The 14,354-nt window shown below is 35.8% G+C and overlaps 1 protein-coding gene across 4 annotated transcripts in view; it reads left to right on the plus strand.

Moving 5' to 3' along the window:
• The first annotated feature begins 768 nt into the window (after nt 1-768).
• Nucleotides 769-14,354, plus strand: part of Proc-R (Proctolin receptor) — a 145,913-nt gene continuing 132,327 nt past the window's right edge. For all 4 annotated transcript variants that reach the window (XM_090176986.1, XM_090176988.1, XM_090176987.1 and 1 more), the window contains exon 1: nt 769-1,008. The gene's annotated coding sequence lies outside the window, so the exon portion shown is untranslated. The remainder of the gene's footprint in view (nt 1,009-14,354) is intronic.

The following is a 14,354-nucleotide window of genomic DNA, read 5'->3' on the forward strand; positions in this document are numbered from 1 at the left end:
CTTAGAAGACCGTTAGCCGTGGCCCCTAGTGGCGAAAATCTATACTTCCATTCGTATTAAGTCGTTAACACCAACATTTGTTTTTATTTTTTCGGTTCTGTTCTTTTTCGTTAAGCAACGAACGGTAACTAGCCGCGCATTTTTTCGGTTAAATATAAGAGTGGTTTTTTCGAGTCTTTTTGCGAGAATATCGGATTCATCCAACTATTCGCTCCAAACAGCTCAGAACGTTTTTCTCTTCCTTGCGAACCCCGTCCGCTCTGAATCCTTGCTGACGGTAACGAATACAATCGTTCTGACCGAGCGAGCCAATACCCCTGTAATAACACCTTCTTGGTGTCGAGGAGACGAAGACGAGTGTAATCAAATCCCGCGCGGTGTACCATTGATTACCGACGAAAGCTATATCGCGTCGCGTTGAAAATCGCGCGTAGAGGCGACGTACGCTAATAGGGGACTACTAGTGGACGAACCTTTTTACCAACAGATGACCAGCCTCCCTGGTCAATTTTAAACCTATTAGTCTAGCCAAGCGAGATTTATTCACCGCCGATATATGGCCCCGAGATTATATACCTTCGCCAACCTATTTCGGATCCGCGGATCCTCGCGCGGGCCCGCGCTGCCGGATCTATAAATGTCTGTGGAAAGCGTTCGCGCTCGTTTCCTTCGGAGGGCGCTGCGAACGTAACTTAAGAGAGCCAGCCAGCCAGAGAGAGAGAGAGTTCTTCTGACTGAAGAATAGCTGGATATTCTGGGCAGACATTCCGTGAGCTGGGATCAAGTGCGACTCCTCCAGCGCTTGTTGAATTTTTGGAGTCGGGTTTGGATTAAATCCTAAAAATATCTTCTATTGAGCGAGGGACGCGGCGCCTCGCGACATTTATATATCTTTCCGAACTCTTTAAAAGTTTCTCGCCGCGAAAGTTGAGTCGACCGAATACCGCCAAAAATCGACAAGATTGTGCCAATTATTAAGTATCTTCTTCGAATTATCCTCGCAATCAGGTAAGGCTAAAAACTTTTCCACTTTAACTAAATAACTTTTCTCGAAGTTTTTTTCACCGTACGTCGCGGATTGTTTCGTCTCGCGACCTTTTGGCAGGCTTTTGTATTAGCGCGTCACTGTTTTGGGGGTGAAAACCGTTGATAGATCTATATTTAAACTCCGCCACTACTGGTTTGAACTTCTTTTAAGTTTTCACGTACTATTGAGAATTCGTTTTCGACGCGTTACACGAAAAAATCCATATTTTTGTTTTCTCAAATGATTCGCGTGGTTTTTTTTTGTGCTGGTGCGTTAAACGTTGAAAATTGAATAATCCTTTGGCTCAAAATGCAACAACGGCCGGAATCGAGCCACCTCGACCATCAATCAACTTGCCAGTCGCGTAGATTAGATCTAATAATATAGAGTCTTAAGGGGGAGCCGTCGCCTGTTGGGGTGAATATTAACAAAGAGTAGAGCCCCCTGTTGGTCGAATATTTTAATATAAATTGTCCCACCGCGGAGTCCACTTTGCATTTATGTCATGTTACTCTTGCCCAATTTTGCAAACTAGGATTTCTGTTTAAGGACTATTATCATGGCCAAAAAAAAGTTATATCAAAGACATAATCCTAATTTCAAAATTAATTCCGTAAAATTAAAATTTATCATACCAATTTATTATTTCGTTAAAATTTTAAATTATTAAAAATGCAAATTTTAGGCGATCAATTTGTATCGTAAATTTTCATAAATTAGCAATAAAGTCAGAAAAATACAATGTGAAAATAATATTGCTACGTGATTCCGTCATATAATAAATCAAAAAAATTGAATGATAATTTTTAAATAAAATTATAACGTTATTAACTTTAAATGGAAAGCGCAAACAATGACTTTTTGAGACTGATATCTATTTTCTTGAGACTGATATCTATTTTCTTGAGACTGATATCTATTTTCTTGAGACTGATATCTATTTTCTTGAGACTGATATCTATTTTCTTGAGACTGATATATATTTTCTTGAGACTGATATCTATTTTCTTGAGACTGATATCTATTTTCTTGAGACTGATATCTTTTTTCTTGAGACTGATATATATTTTCTTGAGACTGATATATATTTTCTTGAGACTGATATATATTTTCTTGAGACTGATATCTAATTATTACGCTTAGTGTAACGCCATCAATGTTATTTGATGAAAGTTAAAAACGATTATCCTATAAAATATGGCTTACAGCTCCGAATTTCAGAAATTTTAAAATTTAATAAATTTTAGATTAATTTCCAAACGAGTAATAATACGAAAAATGATCATTTTAAAAATTAAAATTTTAAGCTAAAATAATTTAGTCTTTTCTACGATATATATAATCTTGCTTTCGATTTACATTTTAAAACTTAATCAAATATGAAAAAAAAATCATAATTTTGAAATATAGTAATATAATCAAGTAATTAATTCCAAACCTGGCTTAACCTATTTAAATTATTTACGAATTCCAAGGTGGTCAAGATAGCCATATTCCTTAAGTAGAAAAAATACATTATCGCTATAAATATAAGCGAAAATAAATGATCTATATTAAATAACCAACACATCGGTGTTCATTTAAGAAAATATTAATTGCGTATTTATCCGTGGAAATTAGGTGAAAATGTGTGTTCGTCTGGCGTCGTTCCGACTTTGGTCCCGTTCTCCGGCGAAGTTCGGACATTTCGAAAGCGTCTCAAATAGTTTTGTTGAGGAAAGTAGATTCCCCAGAAGCGCGTCCAATAATTGATAAATGGATTCGCTTATCTGAATTTCATTCGTGGCAGAGCCATCGGAATCCCGCCAAATGCCTAAATTAGGGGATGGCCCGAATAGAAGGCCCTTCTTAATGGAGCTGGTAACGCGCCTGCTTTCCGTGAGATGGCGCGGGGAATTATTTCCGTCGTCATTTTGCAATTAGTTTCTACGCTGAGGAATTTAAGACAATGTTCAAAACGTGCGGACAATAAATTCGTTTCTAATTGCGTTCGGAAATAATACAATAAATGGCTTGAACTGACGTTTCGAGACGTTTTAAATATTTCCAAATTACGTTATTTAAAAAAATATTCTTATAATTATTTATAGTGATGCGCGTAAATATTTAAATAAAGGTTTATTTACAAACTTAAGAGTGAGCGTAAGGCTTCCAAAACCTACGATTTGAACTTCATACCGCGCATAAGGCATTTGCATGTACCTGTTTAACTTGACTGCTCATAAGGAATTTGAATTAAAGAGTTGAAATGTATATTTATCATAATTTGGTTTAATCATTTTATCGTCATAAGGCATATGTATTTATGTGTTGAGCTTTTCTGCTCGTAAGGAATTTGTATGATCGCGTCGAAATTCATATTGGTCATAATGAGGTTTCTTCATTTATGTGTTCATGTTTCTGATATTACTTCTACATGTACGCATTGAACATTTTACTCTTTATTTCAATCTTACAGAGATAACAAATGTTTAAATTGATTGTAATGTAATTATTTGGTGGGTGGACCGATACATTAAATTTCTTTGAATGTTTCAGAGTCGTTAAAAATACAATCGGCTTTTTCATCGTGAATGTTTGTCGTAAATTCGTGATATTTCGCCTAGAGAAGATTGTACTAATCAAACTGGACGTCAAAGACGGAGTAAAAACGTTACTTATACTAAAAACACGCTCTCTTTAAACGCGCCCAATTTCCACAATTAACAATGGCAATTACTTTTCCGTTTTTAATATGATCCAAGTGCTAACGTAAAAGTTCCTGTACCGTTTATAATATAAAGTGCAGGTGATTCTTGAAAATGAGGGAAGATTTATCAACACTTTCAAATCTTTAGCCTTCGTTATAGCTCTACCACGAAATCTAATCAATAATTCATTTGGCATCGCCGTTCAAAAATATGTAACCTTCGTTATTAACGAAAGAAAAAATATAATCAGTAATTCATACGGCATAGAACTTTCATGGACCAATTATCTCTCATCTAAAACAGAATTTCCAATCTAATCACTTGACACTTCCGACGACGCCAATACTCGGGTTGGCAATCATCCGGATTTCGTTTATCCAGATAAATATAAAAGCTATACTTGATTTTGCCAAATAAATAAGCAGCCTCGAAATTGAGGTGTTCGAGCACTTGGTCGATTATTGAGATAATAAGACTCCTTTATAATTTATAATCATCAATTGACTTCATTAAGTAAATATTTAAAAAATAATGTAGTATATTTATATGCATTTGTTTTACATTTTCTGCTTTAATTAAAAATTACGCTAAAATATGGCCGCCAACTACTATACCGGATATATTATTCTTTATTTCGGCCCACCGCTCTTCTGCCAACAGAATTAATTAGTGAACGCTCTTGTTACACGTTGTATCAAGAACACTCGGTACATTTCATTTTTACAAAATGTCAGTGTAATTACAGGCAAGGCTTAACGTTAATTTTGGTATAGTTTCCGTTTGAGAAAATTCAGGTAAAGAAATTCGGGCTTAAATTAAAATTAACAATCTTTCTTAACCTTTAGTGGTTTTGAAATAGCTCAAACTATTATTTTGAACGCGTATAAAAAGCGAACAAACTTTGGTAAAGGCGAAATGCTAAAATCTGCCATTTTGCGTCCAAGAAATCTAATCGATGTGGTACTTTTCAAAACAAGGACGAATAGTTTCGGTGGATTTTACACTTCGATTTCGTGTTGATCATAAAATAATAATAATAAGCAAATATAGAAATTTCGTTATTGAGAAGAGTATCTTCAATATTTAGCGCAAAACTGTGAAACCAAGATGAACGAACCTTTCAAAAATGACGCCAAAGGTCACAAGTCAGACCTGCTCGCCGAACATCTCCACGAGTTATTGAGCCATAAACTGTTAAATGCAAAACGTTGATATCAGTTCTCGAACAGAGCCAGTTTAAAGGCTAATTTTTAGTACAGTTTTTTTTGTTAATTATAACTTTCTGGACTTTTCCCTTACACGAACTTCCTTAAAAAAAAGAATATTATTTAAAACAGAATTTCCGTACTATGCTTGATCGATTTTACTACAGCTTATCTCGGATTTTTTGAAACCTTGCTATTTTTACCATGACCGAAATGGCTTTGCTTTGGGACTGATATCGAGCTTAAATATGAACTTGGATATGTACATTTGAGACTAATGCTTGTTTTCCACTGGCGCGCGCAACGACGCGTTTCTCAGCTTTGAAACGTTCAAACGTTTTGTACGCGCGTAAAGAAAATAACATTATGAAATAACATTGTGACGCGCGCTAGTGGAAAACAAGCTTAAGACAGAGCCTATTGGATCAATTGTTCAGTGCATATAGAGATTTAATTTTATTTAAGATTTAATTTACTTAAAGAAGTAAATTAAGTATTTGAAAAAGGAAATTTTATGGAACTTAGGACGACTAGCATTAACGTTTGTCTAAAATCGAGATTTTTCCGTTATTTTAAAATTAACTATAGAGCGGTTTCCGTATTATTGGTTCCCTCCCATCAGACCTACCACATCGCCGAAGACTCTGGATAACTGGTCAATGGATAGCCCCAAATCCCCCGCAGCTCGGCTACTCGGCAAGGCGACCTTTGCTCTTTTCGTCGATTTTCTAGTCAGACCTCTTCAATTTTATTCTCGGTACCGTGTCCAAAGATTTAAGACGGAGACTGACTTTCACCATGAGACACGCGTATGATCATAAATCACATAATGCCCACAAGTATGACACTTTTTGCATTTTTATTCATTAAACTCAGGAGATGATCTTGATAAATTCTGCGCGAAACACATTTAGCGAGTAATTTATCAATAATGCATTATTAATTCCAAAAGAAACTATTTTAATTTTTTTAAATTTAATTTCGCTAAGCCTTGACTTCAAATGCCAAATAAGCTACAAAAGGTATTACATTCCGGGAAGTATAGTTCACAATGTCGCTACGGAGGGGCGCTGTTTCGATATTTGGTAGGCGTCACTGCGAAAATAGGATACGTTAATGTGTAATATTTTCCCAGTCGATAAAGCTAGAAATAATCCGTTGCGCAAGATTACAGCGCGTGAAGCTTGTTTTCCACTAGCGCGCGTCATAATGTTATTATGTAAAGAAAATAACAATATGAAGCGCGCTAGTGGAAAACAAGCTTAAGAAACAGTTCGTTACAGCTATAGCTCCATATGTTGTCATTCCATCGTTTCTTATTAATTTTTTTAAAGACTGCTGATTGGTTAAATTACAGTTGGAGGTCAGGCTTGCAAAGGCCTAGTTTTTAATGTTTTGTAGATTAATTTAAATTTGGTTAAAGGCTGGGTTTCATTAGGGGAAAAACGCCACGAGGCTGAACGTCGACGCGAAAAATTTCCGTTAGGCTTAATGCAATATTTTTGGGTCGACTCTCACCGTTGTGGCGTTTTGGCCCTAGTGAAAACCAGCCTTAAGGTTAGGTTAAATTAAATTTCTCTATGAAAGAAGTTTTGGTTTCAAAATTATATTGGGTTGCTATAGAATTATTGGTTTCAAAATTACTTTGGGTTGCTATAGAATTTTTGGTTTCGAAATTACTTTGGGTTGCTATAGAATTTTGGTTTAAAAATTTCTTTGGGTAGCTATAGAACTTTTGGTTTAAAAATTACTTTGGGTTACTATAGAATTTTTGGTTTTAAAATTACTTTGGGTTGGTATAGAGTTTTGGTTTAAAAATTACTTTGGGTTGCTACAGAATTTTGGTTTCAAAATTACTTTGGGTTCCTATAGAATTTTTGGTTTCAAAATTACTTTGGGTTGCTACAGAATTTTGGTTTCAAAATTACTATGGGTTGCTACAGAATTTTGGTTTCAAAATTACTTTGGGTTGTTATAGAATTTTTTATCAATGAAAAATTACTAACCGTTTAGTACCAAAATTGGGTCTAAATCGATTTGAAATTAATAAAATTTGTCTATAGAGCAACGTTAATTATGGGTAGGTTAGCAGCGTGAATCTATTGTATATTATTTTACTAAAGGAACGATTTCTAACTTTTTCATTCATAATTATTCATAGTACATTTCATGGGTAATATCACATCCGCCATTGTAAAAGCCAAACCGCGGGGCTTAGTCAGATACGTTTCGTATAAATGCTATTTATTTTTGGTGAAACGAATTGAACTTAAACCTTTCTGTGAAGCTGTAACGAAAAAATTAAAACAACGACAATTTTGAAAAAAATGGAGGATGCTTTGAATTCAGCCTACTTTCGAGTGCAAGACGACCCTTCCATTTGTAAATTTAAATCTAAGGAAAGTAATTGTTGGTCGTGTAGGATATTGCATCTCATTGAAACGTTCCGTAGATCTTTCAACCTTGGTCCCTTGAGGTTGAAAAAAATAACAAAAATTAAACTTCGTTTATACAACTTTCGTTGGTGTATATAAGGCGTAAACTGTTCGCCTGGTTTTATTTTCTTTATAACGAAAGTGCGTTGGTGATTTTTGGGCGCCAGCTGCCATTGTTTCAATTAGGATAGATAAAGCAAACTATCCGAACCCGGGACAAATAAGAGAGATTTAGCCCCACGGGCTTACCCAAAGGTCTTCGCTTCCACGAGACTCATACTTTCCCCGGCCTAATCGCAAGGGGCGTGACCTTTCTCCAGTTTCTCTTTACAGTTCGTCAAATTTGACGTTTCACTGATTTTCGGAAATGTAGTAAGCACACAGAATTGCGTGAGAACCATAATTACGATTAAACAAAAACTTTTAGATTGTTTTAAGATAAATTAATATTCTATTATAACACCTTCAGCCTACCAATGAACCCATAGTACACTGTTAAAAATAAAGGTTTATAAAACGACTAAAATTGGACTTATAATTTATTTCGAACCATTTAGGTACTAAAAATGGTCTAATAATTAATTTTAGACCCATTTTACTCTTTCATGTTTAATACAATTCATTTTGGGGTATTGAATGGGAAAAAATAAAGTTATGTTCTTACATTTAGTCATTTTGTATACAAATTTAATTCCCTTAAACGAAGAAAAAAATACGAGTCAATTTCGAGACTAGTATTTGAATAATACGTTATTTTCTTTTTGAATATTTTCTTTAAAATAATACAAAGCGAAGAACTTCCAATTACCTGGAATATTTAGTAAAATTTAAATCTGTAAATGTTTGATTACAGATTTTAAATAGAGGGGATATTGATTAAGTCGGCCAACTATCCGTACCCAAATAGGGGCACTGAGGAATATTTGTTATATCTGTATCAGATAATGAAATACTCAAATTATATTTAGCGTTTTGCACCTTCCCCTCCCCGGGGTGCGGCGAATTTAGGGACGCTTATGGGGCTATTGCCCCGGCCGAAAACCAGATTAATCTGGCCATGTTAATGGTTAATATATTGAGTCGTATTGAATAATTAAACTAAAATTTTAAATAAATAAGGGCCTATAAAGGAATGAAAATAGTTTTATAGGTCTAACATCTTACTGTTTATGAAGTAAAACATCTTACTGTTTATGAAGTAAAGCATATAAACAAGTGTAAAATAAGTAAAACATATAAACAAGTGTAAAATAAGTAAAACATATAAACAAGTGTAAAATAAGTAAAACATATAAACAAGTGTAAAATAAGTAAAACATATAAACAGGTGTAAAATAAGTAAAACATATAAACAAGTGTAAAATAAGTAAAACATATAAACAAGTGTAAAATAAGTAAAACATATAAACAAGTGTAAAATAAGTAAAACATATAAACAAGTGTAAAATAAGTAAGTACTTAAACACTCCACGAAAGGACTCAATTTGAAGAGCAGAAGGTTTAAATATGTTCTGCGGCAATACCCTGAATGGTCTTAAATATTGGAATTTTCTTTAAGCACGTTAGAGGTCTAAAATGAGACCTTTATTTCTAACAGTGTGGGATTCGCCATTCCTTATCATCAGAATCATAGTAATGAGCTTGGATAATACCCAATACACCGTGACAGGCCATAGTCTCTAAACGACTTAATGACATTATTCCAGCTGGCTGGGTTATAGTGCGTGAGCGGTGGTGGAAAGCTTGTCGTGTCACGCGAGCCAACAGAAAAGATCCCTCTTAGGTAATATTGTATTTCAGAAAATTGTGGCGGCTACAAAAAAACATTTCGTCAGGCGGAAACCGTCGAGTGATAATAATATCTGTAACTTCATTTCCCTTAACTATTTTATCACACTGAGGACAAATTCCCGCATTCGATTTCTTGTGGCGTTTTGATTTAGAACACATCAATGTCTCAAGTTAACGGCAATAGTAAGTGTAGGGAGCTGTTGGCTCGCGTGGCATGTAGGGCTTGCCGCCACCCTCCTACGCATTGTTAACCAGCCACCTGAATTAATGGCTTTAAAAAGTAGCTTGATGACTTAGGCCTAAGGTGGTGCCTTGGGTATTAGCCTAGCTGATTATTTTTATTATTATTATTGTTTCGCGACAGTTCGATCACGCTGCGGTGGCCATATTTGATCAATACCATTTCTTTAGCCAATGACTACCTCGTATTTCGAAAGCCGTATCCGAAATCTGTCTTCGAAAAAAGATCAGATAGAAGCGTATCTCGAGCTGAGGCAGAAATAAGGAACCCTCGAATTTCTCCCATAAATGGAACATGTCACTGGAATCGAAGTGATCTGTGAGCAATCAGAGTACGAAAGGAAAACGCCATTAGTTTCCCCTTCGTCATCATTTCTTCTTAAATAAATAAAAAGTTCAACACCTACATAAGAACTTAGTTGCTTATGGGTCTAAGATATAAGAAGATTGCTCTAATATATAAGAAGATTGCTCTGAGATATAAGAAGATTGCTCTAATATATAACAAGATTGCTCTAATATATAACAAGATTGCTCTAATATATAACAAGATTGCTCTAAGATATAGGAAGATTGCTCTAAGATATAAGAAGATTGCTCTAAGATATAAGAAGATTGCTCTAATATATAGGAAGATTGCTCAAAGATATAGGAAGATTGCTCTTATATATAGGAAGAGTGCGCTAAGATATAGGAAGAGTGTGCTAAGATATAGGAAGAGTGTGCTAAGATATAGGAAGAGTGTGCTAAGATATAGGAAGATTGCATTAATATATAGGAAGATTGCGCTAAGATATAGGAAGATTGCGCTAAGATATAGGAAGATTGCGCTAAGATATAGGAAGATTGCGCTAAGATATAGGAAGAGTGCGCTAAGATATAGGAAGAGTGCGCTAAGATATAGGAAGAGTGCGCTAAGATATAGGAAGAGTGCGCTAAGATATAGGAAGATTGCGCTAAGATATAGGAAGATTGCGCTAAGATATAGGAAGAGTGCGCTAAGATATAGGAAGAGTGCGCTAAGATATAGGAAGAGAGCGCTAAGATATAGGAAGAGAGCGCTAAGATATAGGAAGAGTGCGCTAAGATATAGGAAGATTGCGCTAAGATATAGGAAGATTGCGCTAAGATATAGGAAGATTGCGCTAAGATATAGGAAGATTGCGCTAAGATATAGGAAGAGTGCGCTAAGATATAGGAAGAGTGCGCTAAGATATAGGAAGAGTGCGCTAAGATATAGGAAGATTGCGCTAAGATATAGGAAGATTGCGCTAAGATATAGGAAGATTGCGATAAGATATAGGAAGAGTGCGCTAAGATATAAGAAGAGTGCGCTAAGATATAAGAAGAGTGCGCTAAGATATAGGAAGATTGCGCTAAGATATAGGAAGATTGCGCTAAGATATAGGAAGATTGCGCTAAGATATAGGAAGAGTGCGCTAAGATATAGGAAGAGTGCGCTAAGATATAGGAAGATTGCGCTAAGATATAGGAAGATTGCGCTAAGATATAGGAAGATTGCGATAAGATATAGGAAGAGTGCGCTAAGATATAAGAAGAGTGCGCTAAGATATAGGAAGATTGCGCTAAGATATAGGAAGAGTGCGCTAAGATATAGGAAGAGTGCGCTAAGATATAGGAAGAGTGCGCTAAGATATAGGAAGAGTGCGCTAAGATATAGGAAGAGTGCGCTAAGATATAGGAAGAGTGCGCTAAGATATAGGAAGAGTGCGCTAAGATATAGGAAGAGTGCGCTAAGATATAGGAAGAGTGCGCTAAGATATAGGAAGATTGCGCTAAGATATAGGAAGATTGCGCTAAGATATAGGAAGATTGCGCTAAGATATAGGAAGATTGCGCTAAGATATAGGAAGATTGCGCTAAGATATAGGAAGAGTGCGCTAAGATATAGGAAGAGTGCGCTAAGATATAGGAAGAGTGCGCTAAGATATAGGAAGAGTGCGCTAAGATATAGGAAGATTGCGCTAAGATATAGGAAGATTGCGCTAAGATATAGGAAGAGTGCGCTAAGATATAGGAAGAGAGCGCTAAGATATAGGAAGAGAGCGCTAAGATATAGGAAGAGTGCGCTAAGATATAGGAAGATTGCGCTAAGATATAGGAAGATTGCGCTAAGATATAGGAAGAGTGCGCTAAGATATAGGAAGAGTGCGCTAAGATATAGGAAGAGTGCGCTAAGATATAGGAAGAGTGCGCTAAGATATAGGAAGAGTGCGCTAAGATATAGGAAGAGTGCGCTAAGATATAGGAAGAGTGCGCTAAGATATAGGAAGATTGCGATAAGATATAGGAAGAGTGCGCTAAGATATAAGAAGAGTGCGCTAAGATATAGGAAGATTGCGCTAAGATATAGGAAGAGTGCGCTAAGATATAGGAAGAGTGCGCTAAGATATAGGAAGAGTGCGCTAAGATATAGGAAGAGTGCGCTAAGATATAGGAAGAGTGCGCTAAGATATAGGAAGAGTGCGCTAAGATATAGGAAGAGTGCGCTAAGATATAGGAAGAGTGCGCTAAGATATAGGAAGAGTGCGCTAAGATATAGGAAGAGTGCGCTAAGATATAGGAAGAGTGCGCTAAGATATAGGAAGAGTGCGCTAAGATATAGGAAGAGTGCGCTAAGATATAGGAAGAGTGCGCTAAGATATAGGAAGATTGCGATAAGATATAGGAAGATTGCGCTAAGATATAGGAAGATTGCGATAAGATATAGGAAGATTGCGATAAGATATAAGAATATATGATAAAAAACGGTAACTCTGGGAATTCATCGGTTATGGATATTGATATGTTGCTTTCGGTTAGGGATTGGATAAGGTTATTTTAAGTTCGGGAAAAGTCGGGAATGGATTTCCCCATTGTGGCAAAATTTTGAATTGGGTTTGGGAATGGAATTTGAATAATTAAACGGAAATATGAGTGAAAGGATATTATTTCAACGGGAATTGGCGGGAATGGTAAGGCTTCCGTTTTCGATACCGCTGTTCGCTTTAAAACTTTAACGTCTAAAAGTGTCATTTTTATTATTTTTTTCGGATTAAGGAAAATCTTGCAGTGGTTGAAGAGGCTTTAGACACTTCGAAAGTCATCTAAATCTCAGTAAGAAAAACAAAAAAGGGGCAGCTTCGCGTTGAAATATTGCCAATATGCAAAAGACTTTTTCGTCTTTTTGATCAGATTTTCGCGACAGAATGGCAGCACGCGAGCCCTTACAGGTAAACCAGCGGGTGCCGGCACTTTGCCTAACAGGACCGAATGGATGCAGCTGTTGACTGCTTTTTTCCCAGCGCGCCATAGCCACCGCCATATTCCGCGTAATTTAGTTCGTAAAGTCGCGGCAAATGCAAAAAAAAACGCTTGCCAGTTTTATCGATAAAGTTGGCTTTCCTCGCTGGCGTATTCGGCCGTAATGTCCAGCACCATCAAAAAAGAATGCCGTAAACTTCTGAAATGTCCACGATGTGGGGGCGTTGTGTATATTTAGGATACGTACGTCAACTACTTCTATTCTGTGACGGAAATAGATCTATGTACATCGTGGTTCTTATTCCATATTGACAATCCTTTCAGATGGCCCGCTAAAACAGTAGCAATAAATATTGGCGCAAACAATGCAGAGGCTAAGAAACAACGCCTATTTCGCGTTGAGTTTGTAAGTTTGAGTATACGAATTATTTTTTCTTTGTCAATCCCTCAGTGATTGGTAAAATATTTCCTTCTCAAAGTATGAAATAAAATAGAAAATATTCATTGGAAAAAGGATTTATTAATTTTTTCTACATTAACAAACATATGATTTATATCAAATACAATATCAATTCGATGTTTAAAAATTTCTTCCCTTTATCTTGTAAAGATAGACTTCCCCTACATCATAATGTTTTCTATTTTGAGGTAACATAAAATGTTACCCACACACTTTCAGAATCGAAGTTTTAATCCCTACAGTAAAATTCAAGATATGAAATGTCATTTTTATTTTTAGAAGACTGATAGATTTTATCTTGATAGTTTTGGCAGCACTTTTTGAAGCGCCAAACGTAAAACCAATCGCTTGCTTATCAACACTAGTTACATTTCAATCTAATAATAAATAAATGATAATCGCATAAAATTTCCAGATGAATGTTCCCAAGCAGAACCTTCATTAACTAGTCTATTATTGTCTATTTATAAATTACTAACTCACTTTAAAATTTGAGGTGAAAAATTAAATTAATAATAATAATAATAACAATAAATAATAATAATAATCAGCTAGGCTAATACAAAAGGCACTACCTTAGGCCTAAGTCATCCAGCGACTTTTAAAGCCATTAATTCAGGTGGCAAGCCCTTCCTGCCACGCGAGCTAACAGCTCCCTACACTCACTATTACCGTTAACCTCAACAAGTTTTTATGGAAGGGGAAAACCTCTTAAACTTTGAAAACTTTCAGTATATAATTCAAAATGGCAAATACTCTTTGGGGAAAATAATTCATTATAAAATTCAAAAATTTTCGTACAAGAATTTAATATATTTGAAATCTTTGTTGGTTTTTCGTATTGGTTGTATTACACCGGCTCAATCTCCCTAAACCTTCAGCCTTAACACTTGTAGGAAGCAGAAGTGGGTAGGCTTAGGGAAAGGCTTAAAAAAAGCCGATATTCTTCGTGTATATTTGTGGCCAAAGGGGAATTGCCATAAGCGAAATGTTGGTTCAGACAAAGCCCTTTATCTCTCCGTATGTAATATTGATATCATTTATCACTTATACGAATGTATACGTTATAGCGGCGGTCCACGGCTAATGATATCGACAATAGCGTTGATCAATATATTCATATATTCTAGCATCGGCGTACGGGAGCGCGATGCGTATCAACCTTTGGCCCGCAGCCAGGGGCTAAAAATATTCCAAAATATTTACGCGGTAGCTGAAGAGAAAAGGGCTCAAGTTGGCTCA

This window comes from Leiobunum rupestre, chromosome 6 (assembly GCF_980474605.1).
Source record: "Leiobunum rupestre chromosome 6, qqLeiRupe1.1.hap1, whole genome shotgun sequence".
Taxonomy (NCBI): domain Eukaryota; kingdom Metazoa; phylum Arthropoda; class Arachnida; order Opiliones; family Sclerosomatidae; genus Leiobunum; species Leiobunum rupestre.